The 27,033-nt window shown below is 50.8% G+C and overlaps 1 protein-coding gene across 1 annotated transcript in view; it reads right to left on the reverse strand.

The window, feature by feature from the left end:
- Positions 1–24,337, reverse strand: part of LOC146204672 (calpain-9-like) — a 119,944-nt gene extending 95,607 nt beyond the window's left edge. Inside the window, exon 1 of the mRNA XM_084589381.1 lies at positions 24,035–24,337. The gene's annotated coding sequence lies outside the window, so the exon portion shown is untranslated. The remainder of the gene's footprint in view (positions 1–24,034) is intronic.
- Between the last annotated feature and the right edge of the window lie 2,696 nt (positions 24,338–27,033).

Consider the following 27,033-nt stretch of genomic DNA (forward strand, 5'->3'; position numbering starts at 1 on the left):
AAGAGCTAACGAAGAAGCTCAAAAAGCAAAAGTGGAACCGCAATCTCAGGAGAGAGATAGCCAGACACAACGTCGAAATAGAAAAATACGCCCGGAAACTCGAGTCGCAACGTTGGGATAACAAATGCGACGAGATGGAGGGCACCATGAATGCATGGGGCCAAGACGTGGCAACTGCTCAGGTTCCTGATAGACCCGACTAAGTCCAAAACGGTCGCCAATATAGAACAGGTCAAGGCGAGGTATAACTTTAAGGGTACGGACAAACAGCTCATTGACAAGCTCAAGTCCATGTACGTAGCTCCCCCCGCCACAGCGCATTACAGAGATTACAACGGACCGGCGAACAGCGAGCTTGACGCGTCCATAACAGTGGCAGAAGTCAGAGCGGAGCTGCACGGCCTAAAAAGACGCTCGGCCCCCGGGCCGGACCTCGTTAATAACAAGATGCTCGCAAATCTGGACGACGAATCGATCAATGCCCTAACCAAATATTTAAATCAGGTGTGGGAGAGTGGTCAAGTACCCCAAGAGTGGAAGAGGGCTAAGATCACCCTAATCCACAAGCAGGGAAAACCACCGGGCTTGGAGAATCTCCGCCCAATATCACTAACATCCTGCGTAGGCAAACTACTTGAGAAAGTTATTCAGAGGAGGCTAACCAAATACACCGAAGAGAATGATGCGTGGCCGGCTGAATTGGTCGGATTCAGGCCCGGCCTTTGTACGCAAGATACCATGCTCAGACTACATAACGATGTTGTCAGAGACTTCAGGAAAAAAAATACAAAAGCTATTCTAGGCTTAGACCTTAAGAAAGCTTTTGACAACGTCAGTCACGACGCCATTCTCGACGGGCTCGCTGAGCTTAGACTAGGCGAAAGAACCTACAACTACATTAGATCCTTCTTGCGAGACAGGACGGCGATCATCAGCTTTCAGGGCTTATGTTCGGAGGAGTTCCCGCTGGGTAACAGAGGCACTCCGCAGGGGGCTGTGCTCTCACCTTTCCTTTTTAACATCGTAATGAGGAAGCTCCCCAGTAAGCTTGGCCATCTCGATGACTTAAAACTAAGCATCTACGCGGACGATGTCACCGTCTGGATGTGCGAAGGGAACGACTCGTACATCACATCCAGGCTCCAAGAGGCAGCAAATATAATCAGCTATCACGCAGAGGACGTAGGTCTATGCTGTTCGCCAGAAAAATCGGAGCTCCTGGTAATGACCAGCAGTAGTGGGAAGATAACTCCAGATATCAAAATTAAAGTCAACGGAAACGAAGTCCGGAAAGTAGATGAAATTAGAATATTAGGTATGATTATCAACCGCAGGGGTAGTAACAAAAGCCTGATTAAGAAATTAAAAGATCAGGCGGAGCTCGTAGTCAGAGTATTTAAGAAGACGTCCAACAGAAGGAATGGTCTCACGGAGGCTAGTAGAATCAGACTCGTACAAGCTTTTGTCACGAGCAGAATGTGCTACGCGACTCCATTCCTAAATATCAACAAGACCGAAGAACACAAATTAAACACCATAATTAGGAGATGCACGAAGCGCGCTCTAGGACTCCCCATAACTACTTCTAACGACATTCTAGAGAAAATGGGGTTGCATAATGAGTGGAAAGAGCTGGCTGCGGCGGTCAGGCTGTCCCAGAGAGAGCGACTCACAGGAACGGCGGCGGGTAGGCAAATCCTCGATTGGGTCCGGGGAAGGCGAAAGTGTCAGAGAAAGCATAGATCGAGAAATCAGAAAGCATCTATACGTCTCGCCCATACCGAAGAACATGCACCCCGTACACGACGAGGGGAGGAGGAAAAGCAGAGCTAAGCACCTCGCTAACAAATTGGACAAACTCCCGCCGGGATCGGTCGCCTACACCGATGCAGCGATCGGGAAAGAAGGCGACGTAACCTCGGTCGCCCTATTGGACACTGGGATCGCCATAGGAATAGAAAGAAATCGTGATCTACCGCCGGTAGAGGCGGAGGAGATTGCAATAGCCATTGCCATTGCACGACCAGGCGTGAAACACGTCATCAGCGATAGCAAAGCGGCGGTTAGAAATTTTAGCAAGGGTAGAGTCAGCAATCGTGCTGCAAAACTTCTGAACGAGTCGTCTCTCGCCGAAAGCGTGACCATAATCTGGACCCCAGCACACGCCGGTCTCGCCGGCAACGAGGCTGCCCACATGCTCGCCCGCTCCTCGCTACCTCGGGGTGCTGCGGACGCCTCCACAACATCTAAAACCAAAGAATGTATAGGTACCTTTAGGGATGTAACCGACAACTTGAAGAAAGACCGGAGGATATATCCGCCACCGGTTAGATCCCTGAGTAAAAAGGAATCGTACGACTGGAGAAGACTCCAAGCTCGAAATTTCTTTTCGCCCCTGTGGAGGAGTTGGACGGGTGCCAGAGGGCGGAAGAGGGACGGTGCAGAAACCGAAATTTGTAAATTTTGCGGCCACGTGGCAACATTAGATCATATAATATGGAGATGCGTTCGTGCCCCAGGGCGCAACGCGATTAAAACTAGCGATGAATGGGAGACCACGCTAAGAAGCTCCGACGAAAAAACACAGCGATTCGCCGTCCGCCTGGCGGCCGAGGCTGAAGACCTCTTCTCCTAGACGAGGCCGGGTGTCCTCTGGCCGCGGTGTGACAGACTGCCTCCCCGGACGCCTGCGTGCGGACACGTAGGTGGCTGCTGCACCATATTCGGCGGAAATAAATGTTCTTCCTCCTCCTCCTCCTCTCCATGTTATACTTCCTTACATCAGCCACCTTGCGCTTATTGATTAGCTTTGATATCTCGGCCAATTTGATCTGGTCTGTTCGATTGGAAGCTTTCATACTCTGGCGTTTCTTAATCAAATATTTCGTCTCCTTGGACAGCTTACCGGTATCCTCTGTAACTGTCCTACCGCCTACTTCTATTGCGCACTGATGATATCTCTGAAATTATTGTTCCTTTCTTCTAAGGTAATGTCGCCATCCTCGGTTAGAGCTGAATACCTATTCTGTAGCGAGATCCTGAACTCTTCTGCCCTCCCCCTCACCGCTAATTCGTTGATGGGTTTCTTTCTTACTAATCTGTTGCGTTCCTTCTTCAGATTTAGGCTAATTCGGGACCTCACCATCCTGTGGTCACTGCATCGCACTTTCCCGATTACCTCTACATCTTGCATAATGGCGGGGGTTGAACACATTATGAAGTCGATTTCATTTTTAGTCTCCCCGTTAGGACTTTTCCATGTCCATTTCCGGTTCTTCCGTTTGCTGAAGAAGGTATTCATGATTCTTAAGTGCGAGGTCAGTGCGCGTTAAAGATCGCCAGGTGGTCGAAATTACTCCGTAGCGCCCCACTACGGCTCCCCTTTCTGTGTCTCCACTTTTACTCCTACCTTCCTCCCTTCCCTTACGGCGTGGTTCAAGTGTCCACAGAGCTAGTGTGACAAATACTGCGCCTTTCCTTTCCCGTGAACCAATTATTATTATTATTCACGTTGTTGCGTAAACAGCAATGGTGCAAGCTCGACTTTTTTAATGGCGGAAACTACTGCGGAACATGGTTTTGGTACCTGAAAGCGAACGTCCGGGAACAGAAACGCAAACGTCCGCTTGGAATTATCATCGGCAGGACTCCCATTTCTCTGCGCGTACAGTGCCGCCTGTGTCCTTGAGCTACAGCAGCGTCCTTGGGTATCCTTTCGCACCGTCCGCTTTGCGGGCGCTCACCGCCTATGCCTGAGAACAAAGCTTAGAAATATTTATTTCAACGCTATGTGCAATCTACTACATATGAAAAGCAAAATACCGTTGCGTAGAAAGGAATTTTGCCTATACCCGTTGTGCACGAAGCCTAAATTTGCTGTGCGGCCGCTTCGCTACGGAGGATGTTTTTGCGTGCAGCGGCCTAACGATGAAACGCATGAGCTGTGCGCGCCGACAGACAAGGCCTGAATGAACTGCTTCGCTGAATTCCAAGGCACGCTGTTATCACAAACAACGCGAGCACAGCGTAGCTATGACGTCGGGATTTCGTCTGAGCAACCGCAAGCACGTCCTTGCTTCTTAATTAGTAGAGCGCCAACCAGAACGCAGTAATGTATACAGCAGCAGTAACCCTTAGTTAACAGTCGAACCGCTAATCTTCTTGTTACTGTATATTTCGCTGCCTCTGTCCTTGGAATGATGGTGGCAAATCCAATGTCTATTAATTGACGCGACTATTCAACGTGCTAGATAACTTGTTGGCCGAGAAATTCAAATCAGTGCCAGAAGTCGTCCAAGTATCAAACTGCGTGTGACTGCTCAAACTCGCACCGTGCAGGGCGCAAGGTCAGGTACGTGGATATGTTCGGCATGCGCGGCAGCACGCGCTCTGAAGTCGTCGCATATGGGTTGCAGGCCTCCTGGTCGGCACTCTGTTTCTGTCGCACAGTCTGCATCCGCTCGTTTAGGTACAGGCGATAGTTTAGCTGGCCATTTCGACTCAAGGCTCCCAGGTGACTCGATGCATGAAAACCTTTTCCACACCTGGCTGCCTCCGGCGACGCAGTGAAGCGGGTGGCGGCAGAGCCCATTTGGGCGAGCACGCGCGCATCACGCCGGACCCCTCCGAGCGCGGCCTGCGTGGTGCAGGCGCGACCTTCCGCCGCGATCCTCTTCTTTGCAGCAGCGCCCATTTGGGCTGCCCGATGCGGAACACTTATCCCTTTGTGCGCTGTTCCGTTATAGCGAGAGGCGCGCGCGGGCGGCTCGAAATACAGCGGCTGCCGACGCGGCGAGCGTGAGTTACCTTCGCCGCTACATGCGAGCCGCTCACTTCCGAAGACGGAAGCACGTGAGCGAGGTGTTTGTGGGATCGCGGAAAAGACGCTCCTCTGTGAGCCTGTTTCGCCATTATCTGGCGCTAAGGAGCGTAAAACAAGGGAATGGAGGCTGCAAAAGTGAAACACGTGCCTCAGGGAGCGGGAGAACGCGGCGCCATGCGGCACTCCGCTCAGCGTGTCCGCCAAATAATCCACGCCACGGGAAGGGCACCGTTCAGCACGGGAAATAGCATCAAGGGGGGCCGGGGACGCGGGCGGAATATTGTGTATATCGTACGCACCTCCCGCGCACCTTCTTTTATAACCGTTCATTCCCTTTTATATACATTTTTTTTTTTTTTTGGGTGCCGTGCGAGTCCTTCGTTCGCGCTCGTTTAGCCTTCTCTGATTTGCATGAATCCACGTTAAACGCTGCGGGAGCCTTTCTTTTTGGCAACTGCCGCTCGCGTCCTGGCACGCAGGGGTGGATTCGCACGGGAGCTGCGTGTTCTGAGACTGAGCAAGGCGCGATGCATTTCCTTCCTTTTCTTTATTTGAGTAGGGCGAGCAGCGGCAGGTACGAGTCCACGAATTGCACCTTCGTGGCTGCACCCTTCTTGAGCTAAAAGAGTCAGGAACAGGACGCCGGAACAATGAAGTTTGTGCGGAAATTACCCCAAAAATGACTCTGCCAGTGCCTTGTGTGCTTTTCTACAAAACAGACAAGCAAAGTTTCTAGAAAACATTTTTTGCTAGGTTTCTGAAATTGCAACGATGATGCTGAATCTGGAAATTGTGAAAGGCGACAAGCAACTTATAAAAATTCTCTGTTCCCCGCATTCCCGTCTTATAATCCTCAAGTCCACTTATTCGGGTTATGCGGAATAAGCGTTGTGCATGCACTGGCTTCTCGATGTCTTCCCAATTCTTCCTTATATGATGTATCACGCTCGGTTTCTGCAGACATACACGCACGCACGCACGCACGCACGCACGCACGCACGCAGCACGCACACACACACACACACACACACACACACACACACACACACACACACACACACACACACACACACACACACACACACACACACACACACACACACACACACACACACACACACACACACACACACACACGCACGCACGCACGCACGCACACACACACACACGCACGCACACAAGCGCGTAGCGGGAAACGTAGACCTATGCATATGCCAGACGTTTCAGTAACTCGTGCTAGCGGACATCAGAAAATAAGTGAATCACCTTGAGTACTAAGATCAGTAACTATAAATTCGAACATATAGTTAAGTTTGCACATTGATATCTAATTGCAGTAGGAGATTTGTAGCTTACACCGCAAGTAATAGCCATGCACTTTTCATAGATTTTCGAAATTGATTACCCATGACGGTGTGGCTCTGCAATTTTCGGCCATTTCTCGCGCAGTTTGAAAGCCGCGCACCCGAGTTGCGACACCCATCAGTCGGCGCGCGCGTCCATCTCGTCCCCGCCTCGATAGAATCAGTGAGAAGAGGCTAGCAGTAAAAGCCGGTGGAAGTGACTATATCGAACAGGTTATTGCAGAAGAGACCAACAATGGGTGGGACAGGAAAGGTCGCTTCGTTCGCCACAGAGTGACGCGATTAATCGTCAGTATTTACTTTGCCACAACGCCAAGGATCATCGTATTTTCGTAAATCTACGAAAAGATGCGGTTATTACTATAAGTCAGCTACAGATATCTAGCTGTAAACAATTAAGTGCTTATCTGTAATAGTCAAAAAGTTAAATATCAGAATTTACTTAACCAGCTCATTATACGTGATTACACTCTTTTATGACGTCCGCCAATACTGTATCACTTTGGAGACCATAACACCTTTCTACATCTATTACTGGCGGGCTCACCCCGCCGGGGTGGCGCAGTGGTTACGGCGCTCGACTACTGTTCCCAAGGACGCGGGATCGAATCCCGGCCTCGGCGGCAGCTTTTCGATGGAGGCGAAAAGCAAGGCGCCCGTGTGCTGTGCGATGTCAGTGCACGTTAAAGAACCCCAGGTGGTCGAAATTTCCGGAGTCCTCCACTACGGCGTCTCTCATAGCCTGAGTCGCTTTGGGACGTTAAACCCCACAAACCAACCAACCAATTACTGGCGGGCTTCACTGCAACACTAGAGTTACTCTCATCTCATGCGTTTTTCTCTCCGTCTGCTCCGAAATCCGTCGAACTGCGTGGCCAAGCAGCGATTCCAAACCAAGAGAGAGAGAAGCAACTTTTATTGATTCCAAACCAAACGTCTGAGAGGTATACCTTTCGGATTTGAATGAGTTTATCGGTCAAAAGTTGATACGCGCCACGCTCATTTTTGGCCGACATGACAGCAACAGCCCGACGAACGACTGCAGCTCGTGGCTCACCACCGGCTTCTCGTCACGGTCCGACTGAACGTCGACGGGAAACCGGCAGGCGTCGCGTGCTCGGCGAACGAATGTCGCACGCCCACCGCGACTTTTTAACCCAATGCGAGAGGCACGGGGGCAGAGTGTGGAACAAAGGGGGTGCCCACGCTCGACCAAGATTGCGTGCACAGGGGTGAAGAGCGGCCACACGGAGACGCCGAGGAACCGTTGGAGGATGCCGCCACCACCGCCTAGTGTTCATTGCGGCAAGGTGAGGAGCGACGCCCTCGACGGATGCACGTGACGATGCACCGTGGGCCGCGCGGGGCGTAGCGTGGGCAACCCCGCCACCGCGGCTGCGGTTAGCAGATGAGCATGGGCGATGATCGCGCCTTCTCACTGCTATTGAGACGACCGTGGCCGCCCCGCGAAAATTGATGGGGAAAAAAGTGCATTTCCGTTACTTCGGAATAAGCGGACCAATGTGAAAGCAAAAGCGATACACCTAGAAGCTGATGCACTATGGTGACATAAACCTGCACGTGGAATGTGACCATGAGGCTTATCATCCATCCGAACATCCAGGGAAGAGGGTAGGAGTATCTATTCCACAAACTGATGGGCTCTTCTTGTGCGCGGAGCTGTGGAATCAGAAGCCTAACTCGTCAACCACCACATGTAGCTGATATCAACCTTATCAGCGAGCGTCTCGAATCATCATCCCAGTTGGTTGTTAGCACTGCCACAACTGCCGCCATGCTTTTCCAATAACATCATTCGCACCAGCACGCTGGGGCGCCGTGAAATAACAGCCAGTGAGTCACACTCCGAAGCCACCCATTCGCACGCAATGCGGGTCCGTTACCTGCACCACGCAAAGCAGCCCCGCCGCGGTGGTTCAGTGGTTACTGCGCCCTACTGCATAACCCAAAGGACGCGGGATCAAATCCCCGCCGCTGCGGCCGCATTTCGATGAAGGAGAAAATCTAGGCGCTTCTGTACTACCCGATATCAGTGCACGTTAAAGAACCCCAGTTGGTTGAAACGTCCGGAGGCCTCCACTACAGCGTCCCTTATAGTCCTCCGAACTGCTGGCGCTGCATAATTGGTCACATGCACAACAGAGAACACAGAAAAAAGGACGTCCACACCGTTGAAGTACATTTTTTTTTTTTCGTGTTCTGTATTGTGCATGTGATTAACTATGCAGCACCAGCAGTTCAGAGAAGCGTGTCACCAACTCCGCTAGATTTACTGAATATCGTCCCTCATCGCCTGAGTCGCTTTGGAACATTAAGCCCCGTAAAACCATTCGTGGAAATGAAAAAAAAAAAAAAAAAAGAAAAAAAAAAAAAAAAAAAAAACAAGGATTGAAAATAGAGCTTCCCTGCCCATGCTCAAAGAACGAACGTGTTCTGTGCATCTGTTGTCGAGCAAAGAGCTGCTCACGCAGACCGCACCGGGGAAGACCGCGCCGTCCTTGGCCGCGTTTGTCAAGATGGCGCAGCGCCACGCGCGTAACGAGTATGCCCACCTTTCCTGCCAAAGTAGTGGGCGCCCCAACGCGTCCCCTTCCGTTGCGTGAACGCGCGTAACCTGGCAGCAGAGGAGAGAGGGGGTGCGGGGGGCGTGCCGACGATGCCACGAGAGCCCGCGCACAGCCGCAAACGACGACCGAGATGGCAGTGGACCTCGCCGCCCCTTGACGACTTGATCCAAAATTAACACCCGACCCATGACGGCCTGTCTCGGCGTGCGCGATTTGGTGGACATGCGTGCGGACCCAGGCTGACGTGAGAGACGAGCGGAAACGGAGCGTGGCGACCAGTGTATTATATGCCTGGATCTCGTCGGGTCCGGTTATGTGGGCCGTCAACGTTAGTGCGAACGCCGCGAGTTGAGTGGCTTCTGTGTAACGGCCGCGCCACGCGTTCGACGAAGCTCGCAAGCGGCTGAAGAGCGACGGGAGCTGGAGGAGGCTGTTGCGGCGAAGACCTGACACGTACTAATCAACGTGTCATATACGGGACCATGCGTCTTGAGTCTGATTTTGTAACTCGAATGCTCGTCACGAGAAGTGTGTTAGACGGGCATCGCTGTGCTTATAAGCTCGACAAATGAATTGACGACCGAAGGCAAAAATCCAGATCGTCAAAGCAAATATCGCACTATAGAAGTGCCGAACGATATATATATATATATATATATATATATATATATATATATATATATATATATATATATATATATATATATATATATATATATATATATATCAGACATGGCAGTAATTGAATTACAGTAATGAAATTACTGTAATTTAATTACTTTGTTCGGTAATTTGTAATGTAATGAATTATTTTTTCAGTTTGGTAATTTAGTAATGTAGTGAATTACTTTTTGGTAGTAGTTTCGCAGCAAAGTAATGAATTCCTCTCGAAATTACTTTTACTAAAGTGCGCCATCACTCTTTCAATAGACAGCAAAGTAGAGTGCGCGAAAGCAGGAACGACGTGCTGTAATCCGAAGCCAGCGTAACGGATTGACAAAAGGAGACAGAATTGAGCAGAACTATAGTCAACTAGAATACTCTGGAGAACAAGTTGTTGTTTACTTTAATAGCTTTACTTAGTTCTTGCATTTATGGAAACTAGAAAGTAATTTCAAAGTAATTGAGTTACTCAGTAGAAGTAAAATTTGTAATGTAATTTCATTACTTTTGGGGAGCAGTAATGAGTAATGTAATTTAATTACTTTTCTGCGATTTTCAGCAAAGTAATTAGTAATGTAATTTAATTCCTTTTCAAAAGTAATTTTGCCATCTATGATATATATACAAAGCCTCGGCATTCTTCGCTGCTGTAGAGTCGACAAGATTTTGTGTATACTTTGTCTACTTGGATGATGGTGATGATAGTAATAATTATTACAAATTTATTACAAACAGAAAACACAATGGCAAACTAATGCGGGTGCCCGACTTCTCTTGCATTAATGGGGCCATAAAAAAATATTTACTAAAACTAGAAAATGCGCACGAGCAATCGATATTCCGTCAGTCATCTTCTTAGCGCACGAATATTTGAGCTAGTTTCACTAACACCGAAGATATCGAAAATCAAAAATAATGCTCCTCCTCGCCCTAAATTCAGCGTACGCCGGCGCACAAGAAAAAGTATAGAAGACAGGTCGCGCCGGCGCCCCACCGCAAGTCCGTCCCGCCCGCTTCATTTAAGGGAGGTTCAGACCACGATGGTTCAGACGAAAGGACCGGAGCGCGGACTGTCCGCGCGCGTCAGCACGGATCTGGTGCCACGTGACTACGCGTCCGCGTGTCCATCCGGCCGTCGAGCATTCATACGAAGCCAGCGGACCATCCGCGTGTACCCTCCTCCCCAGCGCTGTTCGCGCGCTGCCGAAAACCTTTCTACCGAGAGAAAACATTTCCAGCGACGCCGAGCGAAACCATCGTCTCGCTGCTCTGGCTGTTCTACGTGAAGTTGGCGAGGACGACGAGGAAGCGAAAAAGCGTTCATTTATTGCAAGCGTTCTTTATTGCAAGTGTCTTCAATATTGCATATCGGTGGACAGCTCTCTACGAGCGCTAAAAACGAAACTGTCACTTCATCACTGGGCACTTTTTTCGCTACTTCACTCATAATAAGCACTAGAAACCGAGTAAAGCTACAACTCTGGCACACCCACCCACACACACACACACACACACACACACACACACACACACACACACACACACACACACACACACACACACACACACACACACACACACACACACAAAAAAAAAAAAAAAAAAACGATGCACTGCAGCGTACACAGAGCGATCGCCGCAGCGCATGCACAACAAACAATACCCCACTCGAACTGATACGAGACGAAAAGCACAGGCGTAGAAAAAAAAAAAACGCGGAGGTAGCAACGATAAAGCAAAAAGAACAAAACAATCTCGGTCCGCGCGGACTGAAAAATGAGCTTGGCATATTCAGTCCGCTCCGCGATCCGGGACCCCAGACCATAGAGTTAATACACAAAGGCTCTAGAGGGAAAGCTGGACAGGGAAACGCACTTCCCGCTGGTTCGCCGCCATCCTTAAATTTATCACTGTGGCCAGCACAGTTTCTGCTCACTGCGTCAAAAATGAACAAAGGTTTGAACAAAAGTTTTAAAAGCCGCTGTGTCAGTGCGATATCAGTGCGCGTTAAAGAACCCCAGCTGGCGTTCTCCGGAACTCTCCACTACGGAACTAATCCGGAACTCTCCACTACGGAACTACTCCGGAACTCTCCACTACGACCTGCCCCGTAGCCCGTGTCGCTTTCTTCGCCGGGGTGGCGCAGTGGTTACGGCGCTCGGCTACTGTGTCCAAGGATGCGGGATCGAATTCCGGCCTCGGCGGCCGCTATGATAGAGGCAAACAGCAAGGCGCCCCTGTGCTATGCGATGCCAGTGCACGCTAAAGAACCCAGGTGGTCGAAATTTTCGGAGCCCTCCACTACGGCGTCTCATAGCCTGAGTCGCTTAGGGACGTTAAACCCCATAAACCAAACCAAACCAAACCAAACCACATCACTTTGGGACATTACAAACACAACAAGGCTTTGTAGGTGTCATGTACAGAAGCACATAATTTAGCTTTTTCATTACTAATTAAATCCTGTAGCATACAACAACGAAATGTTTTCCGTAACGTTCGATTAACAGTATATTTCATTAAAAAACCTGAATCCCAAAAAACGCATACTACTCTGTCATGTGCTTTATCATGCTTTTTTTTTTTTTTTTTTTTAAGATATTAGCAATACGACTATGCAGTAATCACTATTTTGATTTTCACCAGCAGTCAACACGAGAACGTATAATAACAACAATACTATGGTGATGATGAGCTTACATTACGAACAATAAATGACCGACCTATGTACCTCTCATGGGGGCGCCAAGTCGGCCCCATACCTCTGCCGGACCTGTGTTGTCAGTTGTACACGTGTAAGTCTATGGTCATGCACTTTTTTCTTTCTTTTTTTTTCTTTTTTTACAATACTGGCGGCTGAAAACCCGTGATGTTGCTACGTATGATGAGACACACCTCCAAGCTTCCATCCCCTTTTCCACTGTGCCGAGTATTCAAGCAGGTAGTCGTTGCCTTTCCACTTCCTCTCGCCCTCTGGGAGAAGCCGATGGTACTTCGCAAATTGTACGAGGGCGAAGGACATTGTTTTAACATCGGCAACGCAGAGAACTTCACCCCCCTCCCTAATTTTTTTTTAATTCACACCTAGATGTTCGACCAGACTTCACTAAGAGAAGAGCGGCTGACCCCTAATTTTACCTTTTTTTTTTTTTCTTTTTGCGTGGGCCACTCGATTTCAGAAACTTTATACAGTCGGATACAACTCGAGGAAAAAGTGGCACCCTAGGTTGTTCTTCTCGTAGCACTTTTTATTGAAAATGGACCGCAAAAAATAAGAAAAAGGGGCGGGGGAGAAGGAAAGCCAGAAAGAAAGAAATACAGAATTTCGAGCTACATAACCTTCTGTGCCGGCGACGATCATCCCGCTGGGGCCAGATTTCTTGCCCGTAGGCTACGCAAAACACCCACACGTGTCTTGCCAACAACAAAAGACACCCGTCGACAGCGAAGTATGGCTCCCGCACCTATCTGCTCTCTCTGGACAAAGCTTTTCAGAGGCGTACGCAGGCGGACTGACATGGCGCCTTGACGTGCGCTCCTCTGAAAGTTTCAGGCGTCGTCGTCAGCAGGCGGCCAGGCCCACAGCGCGGCCCGAGTCCGCGAGCGGCGTCCACCTTCTGGCAGGATGGGAAGGGGTTGCATGCGGAAGTGGGCCATTAGCGACTTCGCCCCCGCGCGCGTCGTCGGCGACGCCACCGTTGAGGGGCGTCCACGACGAAGGGTGAAATCCGGTCGATCTTCCCTGCGCAGGCCTCCGATGCAGTTCGCAGCAGGCCGGTCAATGACAGTGCGTTCGGGCCGGCCCGAGACATTCGACGGCGGCTCTAAGAACAATGGGTCGTTCATTAGAACGCCCCCGAGAAGGGGAGAGGGGTGCGCGAGAAAGTGTTGTGGCGTAACTCCGTTGGACAGCACTGGACGTCCATTATCTCTTCGCGGGGTCTTCCAGGGGAAAGGAGACGGAGGCGATAGAGAGCGACGAGCTGAAATGACGGACGCCCTAGCCGCGGCGCCTCTCTCACGTGCGCCGGCACCGCGTTCAGCGCCGGCTTGTCTGCAGTGGATGATGCGCGACGAGACGCTAACGTCGGCTTGGATGCGTTTGTCTTAACACTTGACCGTTATCTCGCGCAATGCGCGAAATGGACATTTCACGGTTCCTTGAGCATTTTGAAAGGGTAAAGGTTCGTTCTGAATCTCCAGAGAGCTGTCCAGGCGAATGGCCAAATGTGAAGCTCTCTACTCTCGTCTCGGAGTGCTCGATCGGCTCTAGTTCTCGCTGTCAACCTGCCGTACCTTTCGTAACAGCAGTTAAGTCCCTAACGCGTAGACAAACTGCGCAAGTAAGAAGCGCAACTGCGAACTGTCGGCCGCATTCACTGCTGTCCAGGTCGCAGGTCTGCGTCAGGAAGCTTATGCTGCATAAAAGAGAAGCAGGCAGATGTTTGCCATTTACTCACTTCCGTAGCCGCATCTTGGCTTTGGTTCGGCTAGACAGCTTTATGGCGACGCCCACAAACCATTCTGTACCTGTCATGTCTTCTTGAATACGCATTCAGAAAGGAATTGCACCTGGTAGGTTGCAGCTGGCCCTCCTTCGCTTTTCGTATACCGGGTGTCAGCTAACGTGAGCCAAAAATAAAATATTGGAAGCGAGGGAAGGCACTTGAATACAGCTGGCAGCCGTCTTGTGCAACGCATGTGATTTTTGTTTTGTAATTAATTAGCAATTGGGGCGATTTTCCGAAATTACTAAATATTGACTTAGGCAATGAATGGGATTTGCCGAGTTGGAGAGCACCATCATAAATCCCCATTACAATGTTTGCCTTAAGGAAAACCTCACGTGTATGATCCCCGAGATCCAAAGACCGCGAAGTATAAAAAAAAAAAAAAAAAAAAAAAAATCCCATGACCCGCATTCGCACGCCAAGAATGGTTAAGAGAACATTCAGAGAACGAAATAATCTGCGGCTGTGCCTCGACTGCCCCATTGCAGCGCTAGGCCGAATTGTTGGTGATGCTTGCAGCGAGATCGCCGCGCTGCTGCGCTCGCTGCAACTTGCGCCGTCGCGTACCCCAACTTGCTAACGCAAGCCGAGAAGACATCGCAGCCATATCGGCCTACCGCTGCAACCGTGCCGTAGAGCCACGGCTGCTGCTGATTTCATTCTCTGGAACTACGATTGAGAGCAGCCCAACCGTGGCGCGCGAATACGCTAGTCACGCGAGCTTTTTTTTTTTTTTTTTCGTGTTTTCGTGTCTTCTTTCGAGCTCCAAAAATATACGAAGGTGAGGTTCTCTTTGCCGCGAATGATGGAATACGGGCTTTTGAAGGTGCCCTTCATCTTTGCAAATCCAATTTATTGTGTAAGTTTGGCCAATATTCAGTAATTTAGAAAATATAATTTTATCAACTAATTAAATAATTGCAGAACAAAAATAGCCAGTGGTGTGCAAGACGGCTGGCAGCTGTGTGCTATTCACTTCCTTTGCTTGCTCCATGTATTTAATTTTTAACCCTCGGTTGAAGTTAGCTGGGGCACACGGCATGCTACGTTGTCAGCTACAGCGAAGTATATAACGAACCTTTGCCCGTTTTTTGCCACTTGAGTAGCAAACCAAGACGTGAGCTTAGCGCTTAGATACTAAAATATTTAACGGGAATGCAGAACAATTTTGTTTCATAACCAACACGCTAAAGCATAATCCGGTGGCTCATTGTTTATAGGTCGTTATAGCGGTACGATTTGTCTGGCACAAATACATGTGTGCGCTGAAGGGTGCATTCAACGGAGGTTACTGAGAACTGAGTTGCTTAGCATGGGCTTGAAAAATTCAAAGTCCCGGTGGCGTATACTACAGCTGTCGTACTCGCGAAAGCCAGCGCATGTAGCTTAGCCGTTCGGATCGGTCATCTCTGCAGCGGTCACCGTGATGATGCGATTCCATCCGAGAAGCTGTCGGACAAGGGCCGCGCGGGGGTGAGAGCGGCTGGGACAGCCGTAACAACCGGAGCACGAACTTGTCCGCGCGAATGTAACGTCCGCGAAAAAAAGGAAAAAAAAAAAAAAAGTGAGCGGTTCATAACGGGAAGTTGCGGCGCGGTACAGTTTCCGCGTTTCTTTAAAGCGACTCGGGGATGATGTCGGGGAGGCGGTTCCCGCGGTGGCGCGCGCGCGTCGAAGGCGTTTCCAAGGTCAGCCGCTAATGGCAACGGCCTTCCTCGTGAACGCATTCACGGTTGGAGACTCACTGGAGACTTAGCGTGCCCAAGGCACCACCGCGGAAGAGGTCAGGCTTCCGAAAGTGCTCCGCCGCTGCCACGCATGCTTTCACTGAAGGAGATGAGCTCTTCGCCGAGGGCAGACAGCCGAAGTGGCGTAACGATGCAGCAGCAGAAACCGGCGGCGGGAGGACGAGTGTAAGGGTGAGGGCGGTCACCTCTCGCGCCAAACCCGCGGCGCAAATACAAGAATCAAAGCGCGCGCGCTCACGCAAAAGGGGCAGCCGCGGTACGGAAGCACGATGAAGTGCGCCCGATCCTTTTTATCTGCGCGGAAAGGGCTTTAATTGCCCCAGAAGGAGCGCGGGTCGGACCGATTGCGCCTGCTTCCTGCTCGTCAACATTTCTGCTTTCTTCTCTTTTTTTTCTTTTTTTCGACCGCTAACGGGGCCCCTCAGAGGACACGCGCCGCGCGCTTCCCCTTCTCGATGTATTTCTTTATTTCTCCTCCCCCTCCCATAACTCCGTCATCCTACCTGGTTGCCGGCCTGACTTTTTCTCGCTGAGAGCGGGCCCCTCTTCGCCCCTCTGTACGAGCTGCTAGCAGTTAGAGCGATCTGCCCTTGTCACGCCACTGTGCTCACTACGCGAGATGTGTTGCAAGCGCCGCCGGCGCCGCGCGCGTTGCGCTCTTAATAGGCGGCGTCTTCGAAGGCGCGCATCTCTGGTCTTGAAAACGAACCGCCGGAAAAGCGATGCTGCACGTTCCTCCGATTCGCGCCGGTGCTGCGGACATCAGTTGAGACGAAAAATGTTTGCTTTCGCGCGTTCACGCGTCTTTTCTTGCTCATTATACCGCACGAGCACCATATCCATGTCGTTATATTTAAACATCCGGGCTACTACGCTTAACACTGAAGTTATTTCGTGCTTCATTCGCAAAGCAGTCATCACGTTGGTCGCGCGTTTTTGTACTTTTCCAGAAACTTCTAACACTCCGTATATTAATGCATTCTAGATTATGGAAATGTTCACATTCCGGTAAAGGAGACCAAGGGGATTGGTTTCTCTTCAGAGCGGCGTTCGAATAGCTTTGAAGCACAAATATTTTTTGTGCGTCAAATCGAGGGATAAGCTTCTCTCGTAAGTGACTCCACAGATACCTCTGCGTCCTACGCGCCGAGTGCCGTGCGCGCCTGCGCAGTGAGCACCGCGCTCCGGCGCGCAGGAAAAGCGGTACACAACTCAAAGCGCATGGCGCGGTACGCGCCTGGTCGCGCGCTGCATAATCGGCGGAACCTTTCGCCGCGGAGGCTCTTCCACCGCTTTTGGAGCATTTTAACAGCCTGTGTGATGAAAATACAAGAACATACACATGAAATGTTTGATATACACGACGCAGAGCGCCCGCTGATTGGTCGATGCTTACACGCCAGAGTTCGGAGGCGCGCGCGCCGAATATCTGGCACTGTCGGATCCGAGCGTCGTGAACGCGCTCGGCTGTGGGCGGCGAGTCACGCATGCGCAGACTTCTTCTGGGAGGCGCGAGCGCACCCAAGCGAGCAGGACGCGCGCTTCGAGGGCTCATGGAGTTGAGCAAGACATGCAGTGTCTGCAATCCTGCAAGGCGAAGGAAACTCCTGCAAACGCACCCAGTTAATACCGCTTGATCACTCCTTTCTTTCCTCTCGAAAACATAAAAGGTGCTGCGGGACAAAGAAGATCCTTAATTCTTTGTCACCTATTGCAGCGCTGCCGAAGTTCTTGAAAAGAAGTATCAAACCGCACGAATTTCCGTTCCGCTTCTTCCTTCACGACCGCTAAAGTTGCAGCCAATGCAGGACCGCCGGAGAGTCTTTTCTATCCCCCGTTTAGGATTTTGTTTCCCCACGTCTTTCCCTTCAGGTGTATTCCTAGCCAAGATTGCTAGAAACGAATGCGCGGCGCGTAGAACAAATGTGTCAGGGGGAGGGGAGATGCTTCCACTGGTGTTCACGTATGTTGTGTATGACCTATTAGTGGGCCAAGAATAGAGCAGCAAGCGGTCGAATGTGAAACACATTACACGCCTACTACATGCCGGTGTCCACAGTTTGGAAACCCTTGGCGACCGAAGGTAAACAGGCGAGCAAAATGGCTGAGCCGTGACGGGGTACCGTTGCGCCGGTGCGTGAAGCGCACACGTTTTCGCATCTCTGCTGTGGATGTTTGCATTCGCATAACGATGGGAGAGGAGCCTGGGCGGTGGGGGGTCCGAGCCAACGAGGGCGGCTCTCGAGCGAGCAGCAGCTTTACTACTGTGGCTGCGCGTGAGTCTCTTGCGAGCATGCCTGCCGGGGCCGTGCAAGCGCCGCTGCTTGGTCGCCTTTGTGGACGAAGAGGGTAGTGGGGGACGAAAGCTTCATCTTCGTTGTTCTGGCGAATCGCGGGGCATCCATCCAACAATGGGGCGTCTTACGAAAGCCCAGAGACAACAAGCCCGTTCCGGGACATACACACACATGGCCGCCGGTCTGTTTATTTCTGCGAAACAGCCCTCGCGGCCGACGATTGCGAAAAGACGGCGACGCGCGAAGCTCCGCATGCTAGCGACGTGGCAGTGTCAACATCGCGCAAAAAGTGTGCCGCGCGGGTGGCCCCGACGACGCAACCTAAACATCGCTCCCTGCCCTCTTTCCCCGCGCATTCCTTCTCCTCGACCTCTCCGGATGAGACACACTCGCAGCTTTTGTGTAACCACCGCTACCATTGCTTTCGCTGCGTGGACTGTTTGTCGTACGCGTTGCAAGAGTGACGTGAAACAGAGCCTGCACACCTTGGTATTGCGCGCGCAAAGATGCAATGACTCAAGAACAAGAAAAAAAAAAAATGTTACACGGGTATCCCGCGCCTCCACGATGTCTCAGATTTCCTTGTCTTTGTCATCGCCCTCCCTCTCATTTAAAGACGCACCTCCCCCCCCCCCCCCCCTCCTCCCTTCTTTTGTCGCGCGCTGGTGCAGGCAGGCCGCGGCCTGTGATGCGCAGACGAAAGGCGGTGAACTCATAACGGCAAAAAGACCTGTCGTGACTGTCACGGTTTCACAAATACATGTGTTCGTGAATGACACAGTTTTGCAAGTCAAACCAAGAACGCGTACACGCGGTACACACGCGGCAGATTACGGCTATTACCTGCTGTGTCCACTTTCACTGCTGCCATCTTGCCGCCCCTGCCAGTTGTCACGACTCTCACGCTCTCTCAACAGCGAAAGTGAGACACGAAGAAGCTTAGTGCAAACAGGGCGGCTGATCCTGCTTTGGCGTGCCGATCAGGAATTTGGGAAGTTCGTGGCACACTTAGGCACTTTTGATTGCGACAAGGGTAGGCCTCTGTAGGCTATTCTAATGTAAGACGAATTATCCGCAGAAGTTAACGGTTTTATTCGGCGAACTCTCCCATGGTGTTCTTACCCCGCTCGCTTGCTTTTATGTACGCTCCCTGGTTGGCTGTCGTTTCAGCGCGGTCGGGAATGCATTGACTAAAAAAAAAAAAATGCAACCAACTTTTTTATCCGTTCCAAACGTGAACTGGCCCGGCAAAAGATAATTACGCGCCTGTGAAGCCAAATTCATCTGCATACTGAGAGTGTGATTACTGTTGATATTTCTGACTCAGGGCTGTCGCGGCCTGCTGCAGTTCGCTTTGCGAGTTATCGGCCGACGTTAGATGTTAAGAAGAGAGGGAGTACAGTGCAGGGGAAGCAAAGTTAAATGTTGCCGAAGTGAAATAAACTCCTACGCACTCCGGAGCGTCGGCCAAACCACAATTCTCCAGCAGCAAAATATATTAACAAATAAACAATATGGATGCAACCGCTTTCAAAATGAAGCAGACAGCAAGTACAAGGCACGTGTAAATACTACGACCCTCCACGTGGGCTTCGCACCATAGTGACGCAAATGCGTCAACACTACACGCAACACTACTCCACAAGCATACTTCTCTTGCCCAGAGATAAAGTCAGGTCGGTCCGCGCTACATTCCTAGTGGCAATTCTTCGGCTGAGCTCGTAGGGTCTCCAATTCCAGATGCACTAAGGGCTTTAGTGGCAGCGGAAAAAGACATGGGCCTCAATAATGTATAGTCAAGAGACACGGCCTCGTTGATCTGGACTCAATTCGGCCACGAGAGTTTTCCATAAAAATGTTGGGATGCAGTCCTTTCGTTTTTTGCACCTACCGATTTTACAGGGGGCGTGGCTGGCTTTGATTACTCAGCGGCTTGAAGATCGCTGACGGTAAAAGGCTTGCCACACGCTGATGAATGGGCAGCTCTGCTGGAAATCCGCCCCATGTACATCAGAGATGAAAATTAAAGCGGGTGCACACAAAAACTGCTGGAGTGCGAAGAGGACGAAGTGGCTTGGCAGTAATTATGGCGCACCCTGCAGCCATTACCGCGCCGTCTGTTCGCTAACCAGCCCCTTTTGTCAGTCATGCCCATAACCGGTATTTCCCGCCTTGTCATTCTGGCTCGATCACGGGGTTAACTGATTGATTTAAAACTAGTGTTTCGCTTTGAGTCCATCTTCCTCGATTGCATGGGTAAATGATTGATTTAAGCGCTGCCACTGGCCGTCATTCATCTCCCGGTTGTCGAGCTACATTTTGCGCATCTATTGGTGCAAGATCAGCTCGGGCCCCCTAATTTTCCTCAAGCAGAAATACCAGCAACGCACCGCGATCCCTCACAAAGTCGTCCGCCAACAGCACGCCTCGTCCTTCCTCGTCTTGAGCACCAGGAATCTGCTGCAAGAAACGTAAGTCGACCCAGCAGCGTGCCTTCGGTCTAAAAGGGGGAGGCTGAACTTCCTCCATCACCATTTCGCGGGGCTCGTATCTGTTCCCGCGTCCGCCATTTGCATACATACGCAGCACCGTTTCCCTTCCACAGCCACGCTGAGCGCATCACATCCTCTGGCGCTTCTCTGAAATGGCACGGAGAGCGGACTCGTGTTTTTGTTTCCCCCTTTGCGACCGTTTGCAGCACCAACTGCGGTGGGAGGTCGCGAACAGCTGAGCGGAGGGCCTTTGCTGCTGCCGCTGAGCGCCCCCGGGGGCGAGCTCGAGATAGCAAGGTGACGACCGCTTCTGCCGCGCGATCCTCTCTCCCCGGTCTCAGCGGCCGGAGAGGGGGCAGCAGCGCTACGCCGAGGTCAAGCCGAGCATGCGGAGTCCTCGAGCCTGCGACGGACGCTCCTCCGTGGTCACCCGTTAACACAGTTTTCTTACGCGGCGGGGGCCCGGTTCTGCCGGAAAGGTCCCGGCGCGCGTAGTGACCCGCGATGCGGGCGGGTCAACGACGGCTGACCTTGCGGCGGCCCACGATGGGCGCGCGTTTTGACGCTGGCCGGACAAGGGGAGCGCCGTGTTCGGCGTCTTTCGCGGACGTGACCGCGAAAACGGGGCCACATCCCAAGATGCGCGCGCCGTGGGCTCCCTCCCACGTTCTCTCCCCCGCTCCTTGTCACGCGCCGGCCGTTCAATACCGCTGCCGCTGGGCTCATTTGCGTGTCGCCATTGTGGCCGTTGTGTACCAACACACGCGTGCCCGTTTCCGGACCTCGTCTTCTCCTCCTCAACGCTGTGCCTCGGGCGACGCTGCAACAAAGCGAACCCGGAGGCGGCTCTTAATTCTTTCCCCTTCCTCTTCCGGAGTCCTTACGCGCGGTAATTGTGTGCGGTAAGCGGCTGCGTAACGCTGCGTCTTCAGCTCTGCGTCGTCCAGCTGCTCCCGTGCCCTCCGTTTTTGTCCTTTGCTTTTAATGATGAAATATCGTACTGTTCATTTTGGTTGGTGTAACCTGTCTGGAGCCTTTAACGGACACTGAGGCGCTTCACCAAGCGAGGTTATTACATTCTCCTTAAGACAACGCGGTGGCCGTTTAAGGCTCACATTCAGCGTGACGCGGCATTCGGTACCCACACAGTGAAAATACGCCTTAAAAGAGAAGTGGGGCTGGGGGGTTGGGAGACGTGTTCAAGCTCGGTGTGCAAGGGGCTGCTCTGCTTTCTTCACTGCGCCTCCTGGTGTCTTGTAAGCGTAAACGCCCTTCGATGCGGTGGTTTCAGGGAAACGCGAGACGTTCCCATATGATAATGAACTCTGTTCTGTCACGCGCCAACCAAACTATCAAATGTCGACGAATGATTTCGTTGTCTGTTTCTGCCATCAGGTGACAAAATTTGTAGCTCCCTTGTAGGCATTGTAGTCGCTTACATCATCGAGTTGAGCTTACAGCGCTGAATACCAGAACGCCAACCTCCTCCGCTCCCGGCACTACCACCTAGCGAAAGCGCGAAAAACGACGCTCACGCGCCGTCTTTTTTACCGATTTATTCCTTCCGGTTGTCTCTCTCTTTTAACGCTATACGCCTCTTTATGCAGGAAATATCAGGAGTAGAGACGAATGTTTCTGACCTCCCTCTGAGTAGGTATCTGGCCAAGCCCATTTCGTCCCGACGGGGAACCTGCATGCACCGCGCAGCATAAGCCGCAGCATGCAGTTCGATCGCCCCGCATAAATATCTGCCCCTTTTTTTTTTTTCCTGGCAACACGCACGGTGTAAAGTCGGCACTAACAAAATGCTAGGGGGCAGCTTCTGTTCCCTCCTCGGCGACAGACACCAAGTGGTTGTAGAACGTGCGTTCCGATCATTAGAAGAGCTAACCATTACGCTTGTGGCCGCTTCCAAGGGGCAGAGCTTAGCGGCAGAAGCAACGCGAAATGACTGCGCAGCTGTTTGAAATACGCTAATCCAACAGTATTATCGTACTCTTGACAGCCTTTGTCATCGCCACCATGTGCGCTGTTGCTGAAGACTGCGGTTCGACACCATTTATTAATTTATGATAGCTCATTCCGTTTCTGAATGCATTTTGCAGTATGTACCCACCTCTCTGTGGGCGCCTGTCATATCTACTTTGTGTTGTGACTTTTTGCACGCAGTCTGTGATACAGAGAACGCTTATCAACTTGCCTATAGATCACCGCGCTATGTGGCTACTGTACTACGCTGGATTTATACCTGCGGGATTTGGTCAGTTGTTTTCGGTTACTTGCTTAATTGCTCGAGTGCCAGGAAGCGCTGAAGAAATATTCTCTCGCCACTTCACCGCGCGAGCACAAAACGCAAGCGGGTAAAAGGAAAGTAAAAGCTCATGAGCTTTGAAGCTGAGAAGGGGGGGGGGGGGGGGGGGACGTTAAAGCTGGCGCATGGAGCTGCCAGACAAAGCAAATAAAGCGAAAAACGCCGGTGAAGATAGTTCGTTTATGTGGCTACATTATATCTCGAATCGAAGCAAGGACTTTCAGTTCCGAGGTGTAGGACAGTATAAGGTTATTACCATCGCCGCTGAGTGTAGAATACTAACGAAGTTCCTATTTCAGTGCTTTCCTCTCCAACCTCCGGTTTTTCTTTTTTGTTGTTGTTGTTGTTGTCGTATTCGCGATTCCGTTAGCGCCCTGTAAGAACACTACATGTCGGGCGAAGATGCAATCGTACACCCCCAGAAGCCTTCAAACACTATTTCGATCCGATCTAGAAATTATGCAGTCGTATTGTGTACAGTATCAGGGCGCACCTACTCCAGTAATGCACCGTCCCTTGAGAACTCTGATACGTTGAAGGACGATACTCTGAATTTCAAGCACGTAATTTGCTGATTTCCGAGGTGAGGCTAAGGAAGGGCACAGACGTATTCGTGGCAAAGGCCTCACTTCCAAGCGAAGTCATTCCAAGATGCTTCTCAAATTTCAAATGGGACTGTTGACTGATATTTGGATGGCTGCGCTTGGGTGGATCTCAATGAGTAATTACTCCATTATTATCAAATGGGCCTTTTTTTTTTTTTTACATGCGTGCCCCGTGACATCATGCCGCAAGTGTGTGCTTGTAAAGCCGTTCGTATACACCTTGCGAGGACCGCGATGAGCTGCACAACAACTAATACGTCGCCGACCCACGCATGTCACTTTAAAAACGAGATATACGCTATTATCCCGCAGCAGCTGCAACAACATTATTCCCGCAAGTGCTTTTTATACATGGCTTCACGGTAAAAGGCACCTGCCATCGGCCACCGCGACATGCTGATGATAAAGACTTTGTCGGGTGAGCATCGTCCAAGTCATACGTTAGGGCATGCGAATAGCACATCCTAAACCTCCGAGGCCTTGTCACTAAAAAGAGGCCGCTATAGCAACCCAGCTCTCAACACCCTGACAGCAACAATCCCTGACAGAGGCGTTGTCAGGAGTAGTTGTGTCATCGCAGTGTCGGAGGCCAACGTCAAGGATCATTGTACCAGGGATGGTGTTGGCACTCACCGGTGCGCATGTCCTCGGCGCTGGTCGGTCGCAGCAGCAGCGTCGGTGGCAGATGCCCGGCGCTCGCTGGACGCACTTTTCTCCACTGGCGGCGTCGCGGCGCTTGATGCTTTCACCACGAGCGGACTGCGCGCGCACTGGCTGTCCCAGCGGGCGGCAGCAGCTTCCTGGTCTCGGAGGAGCGACAGCCCGCAGGTCACGCGGGCGGCCGCCGCGTTCGGCAGCCGTCGTCGGTGCGCGGAAGCTGTCACAAGGCAGAGCAGCGTAAGCGCCAGTCGGGATGGCGCGAGCACGCGGCACTCACTGGCAGCTCTCGGCGGACGCAAATCATCGGAGCAGGTGCGCGAGAAGGGGTCTCGACGCGGGAGGGAAGAACCGAAACTAGCCGGGCAACCTTCTCGCCATTCTCCTTCCGCGCCGAGCGCCTCCTTGCGCTCTGTTCTTCGAGAGGCCGCGCGCGCGCAATGCAACAAACACGCAATGCTTCGCGCGAGCGGGCAGCTGCGGCAACAGGCAGCAAGCAGTAGTGTGGCAGCGGCGGCGGCATCTTCACAGCAGTCAGCAGCAACGACAACACCGACGGTTGGGAGATGCTGCATGTAAATGTGCTACAGGGGCGCTCGAAAATTCGCGAAACCACCTGACCGCGACGGCCGCCGCCGGCACCTCGCATCTTTTTCCGAAGAAGCGAGTTCCGCGCTGGCGCGACCATGTTTTTTTTTTTTTTTTTTTTTTTTTTTTTTTTTTACTTTCGAAGGTCACGGAGTATATAGTCGTAGGACCCATCACATAACCCATGCACGTCGCGCGGACTGCAACCGCGTTACTCAAGGTGCTCAGCAAAACCTCATTTTGACAGGACTGTAAACAAATTACGTTTTTTTTTTCTATTTCTATTATATTCTATTCCTTTTTCTGTTTGCGATTTCAATGAGCGGCGAGATGCTTTTAAAAGCGGCCTTTAGCGTGAATGCCGGCTGCGCCTGCGCTGTGGCCCTGTCAGGTCCCGCCCCTGCCTCTGCTCGTACGCGGCAGGCGTCCGGTAAACAAGTATGCATCTACGCTAAACGCTTCCGCCGTGCTAGAGATATCTAATGTAAGGGTGGAACCTCCACTTTTTACAGATGGCATTACGTGCAAGAGAGAGAGAGAAAAAAAAAAACAACGGTCATAATAATTGACTCTTGCGCGCATAAGGCACAGCTACAGCGGAAGAAGAGGACTAGTATACTATAAAGAATCGGCCTGGTATGCGGAAAGTTCTAGGTTCAGATCCTTTGAGAACGCACCGGTTTATCTACTGGTGCACAACCGTCTCCCGGTCACGCGGCTAGCTCTTTCCCGGCTGAAGCGCGTGGGAAAAGTGCCACTCAGTCGTCGACCAATACGTTGGCAGGCTCCGGAATGTCGGTTTTAGTTTCAGTTCCGCTTTCAACCCATTCAATCTCCCGTGAAGGGCTAAAGCAGCTGGTAACGAGTCGTTGGTCACAAGAACTGCGTACTCTTCTGCGTTTATTCTGTGAGCCTCGCCTCGTTTCCGGGGGAAAATTCCATGCAGAAATCTTGCTAGCTTCGCCAACAGCAAAGCGGCATTAGCCGCCTGTCGACTAGAACTGTTACGAATATTATGAATTTAAGATAGGACCAAGAAAAGGGCCGATGGCCGCACGGGTTTCACGGGCGTTCTGCTGGCCCTCTACGAACGGCGCATCGGTGTCTTGAACTCCAGACACGAGTCACTATTATAAAGCCGCAAGATGTGATATCTATAGGAAGACCGACATGCTTTTACGGCAGTTGAAGGCGTGCATAACTATACGTTCAATTTCGGTCAGTAGTCAACTGCTTCCAGCGAATGGTATGTACAGTGATGAGAAAACGTGGTATACAACACGTAGCCGCTGTCGGAGCTCGGAAAAACTAAGGTTCCTCTATAATGTTTTAAAAGTAGCGACAAGTAGCGACAACAAGGGGTCTAGGGGGCAGCGGTAGCACACGACGCGCCGCTCTCTTTCGTGCATACCACGTACTCACGAAGCGCTCGGTGCGCACATAAAGCGGTTAATTCAACATATTTGTATACTGTGATGCTCAGGAAACTTCAAAAGACAGGGACAGCAACTTAGACATGCCTGCACCACATAAACGTCGAAATAAAACGCGTGCGCTAAACGAGCCAGCTCATTCTTCTGAACCATTCGCCTCAGTGCAGCGGCTAGGGAATTGTTTGTTAATTGTACTTTAAAATAATAGCAAACAAATAGAAACTATATTTGAGTAAACTTATTGGGCTGGTTTCCTAAATAAAGATTAAGTAGATTCAGAGTGTTGTTGAAATTTTGGCAACGTCGTTGCGCACAGAGCTCTAATGCAATGGGCGTCATTGCGTTTGTAACCGTTCGGCAGAACTCCGTTGTACACACTTTTCAGGCTCGAGTTTATTTCGTTCACACGGCATTCCTGTGGCTTTATTTTGGAGAAAAATTCGATTTCCCTGCAACTGTGAATTATACGAACCCACGCATGCCTTCCAAGAACTAAATAATAATAATAATAATAATAATAATAATAATAATAATAATAATAATAATAATAATAATAATAATAATAATAATAATAATAATAATAATAATAATAATAATAATAATAATAATAATAATAAATTTCGGTATGACGCGATAACAAAGCCTATGAATTATGTTTCCTCACTTTCCTATTCTTTACTTGCTTTATATTTTTGTTTTCGTATAGCCTACCGGGTGATGTCACCAATAAGAACGGATGGCGCTTCTTGAAACTTGATACGTCGCGCGTTCAGCGGAACGCGTTGTTTGCATTCGAATGATGCAATAGCGTTTCACATAGGGACGTTTTGTTTTTCATTTATTTATGATTTTATTTATTTTTTATTTTGTAGGCAGTGATACTTAGCATAAGCAAACATTTGCTTTCCATTCTGAGCACTTTGACACATTTGTACTCTTTATCCAATGTTTCCT

The sequence above is a fragment of the Amblyomma maculatum genome, chromosome 1 (assembly GCF_055883805.1).
Source record: "Amblyomma maculatum isolate TAMU_Amacu chromosome 1, ASM5588380v1, whole genome shotgun sequence".
Classification (NCBI taxonomy): domain Eukaryota; kingdom Metazoa; phylum Arthropoda; class Arachnida; order Ixodida; family Ixodidae; genus Amblyomma; species Amblyomma maculatum.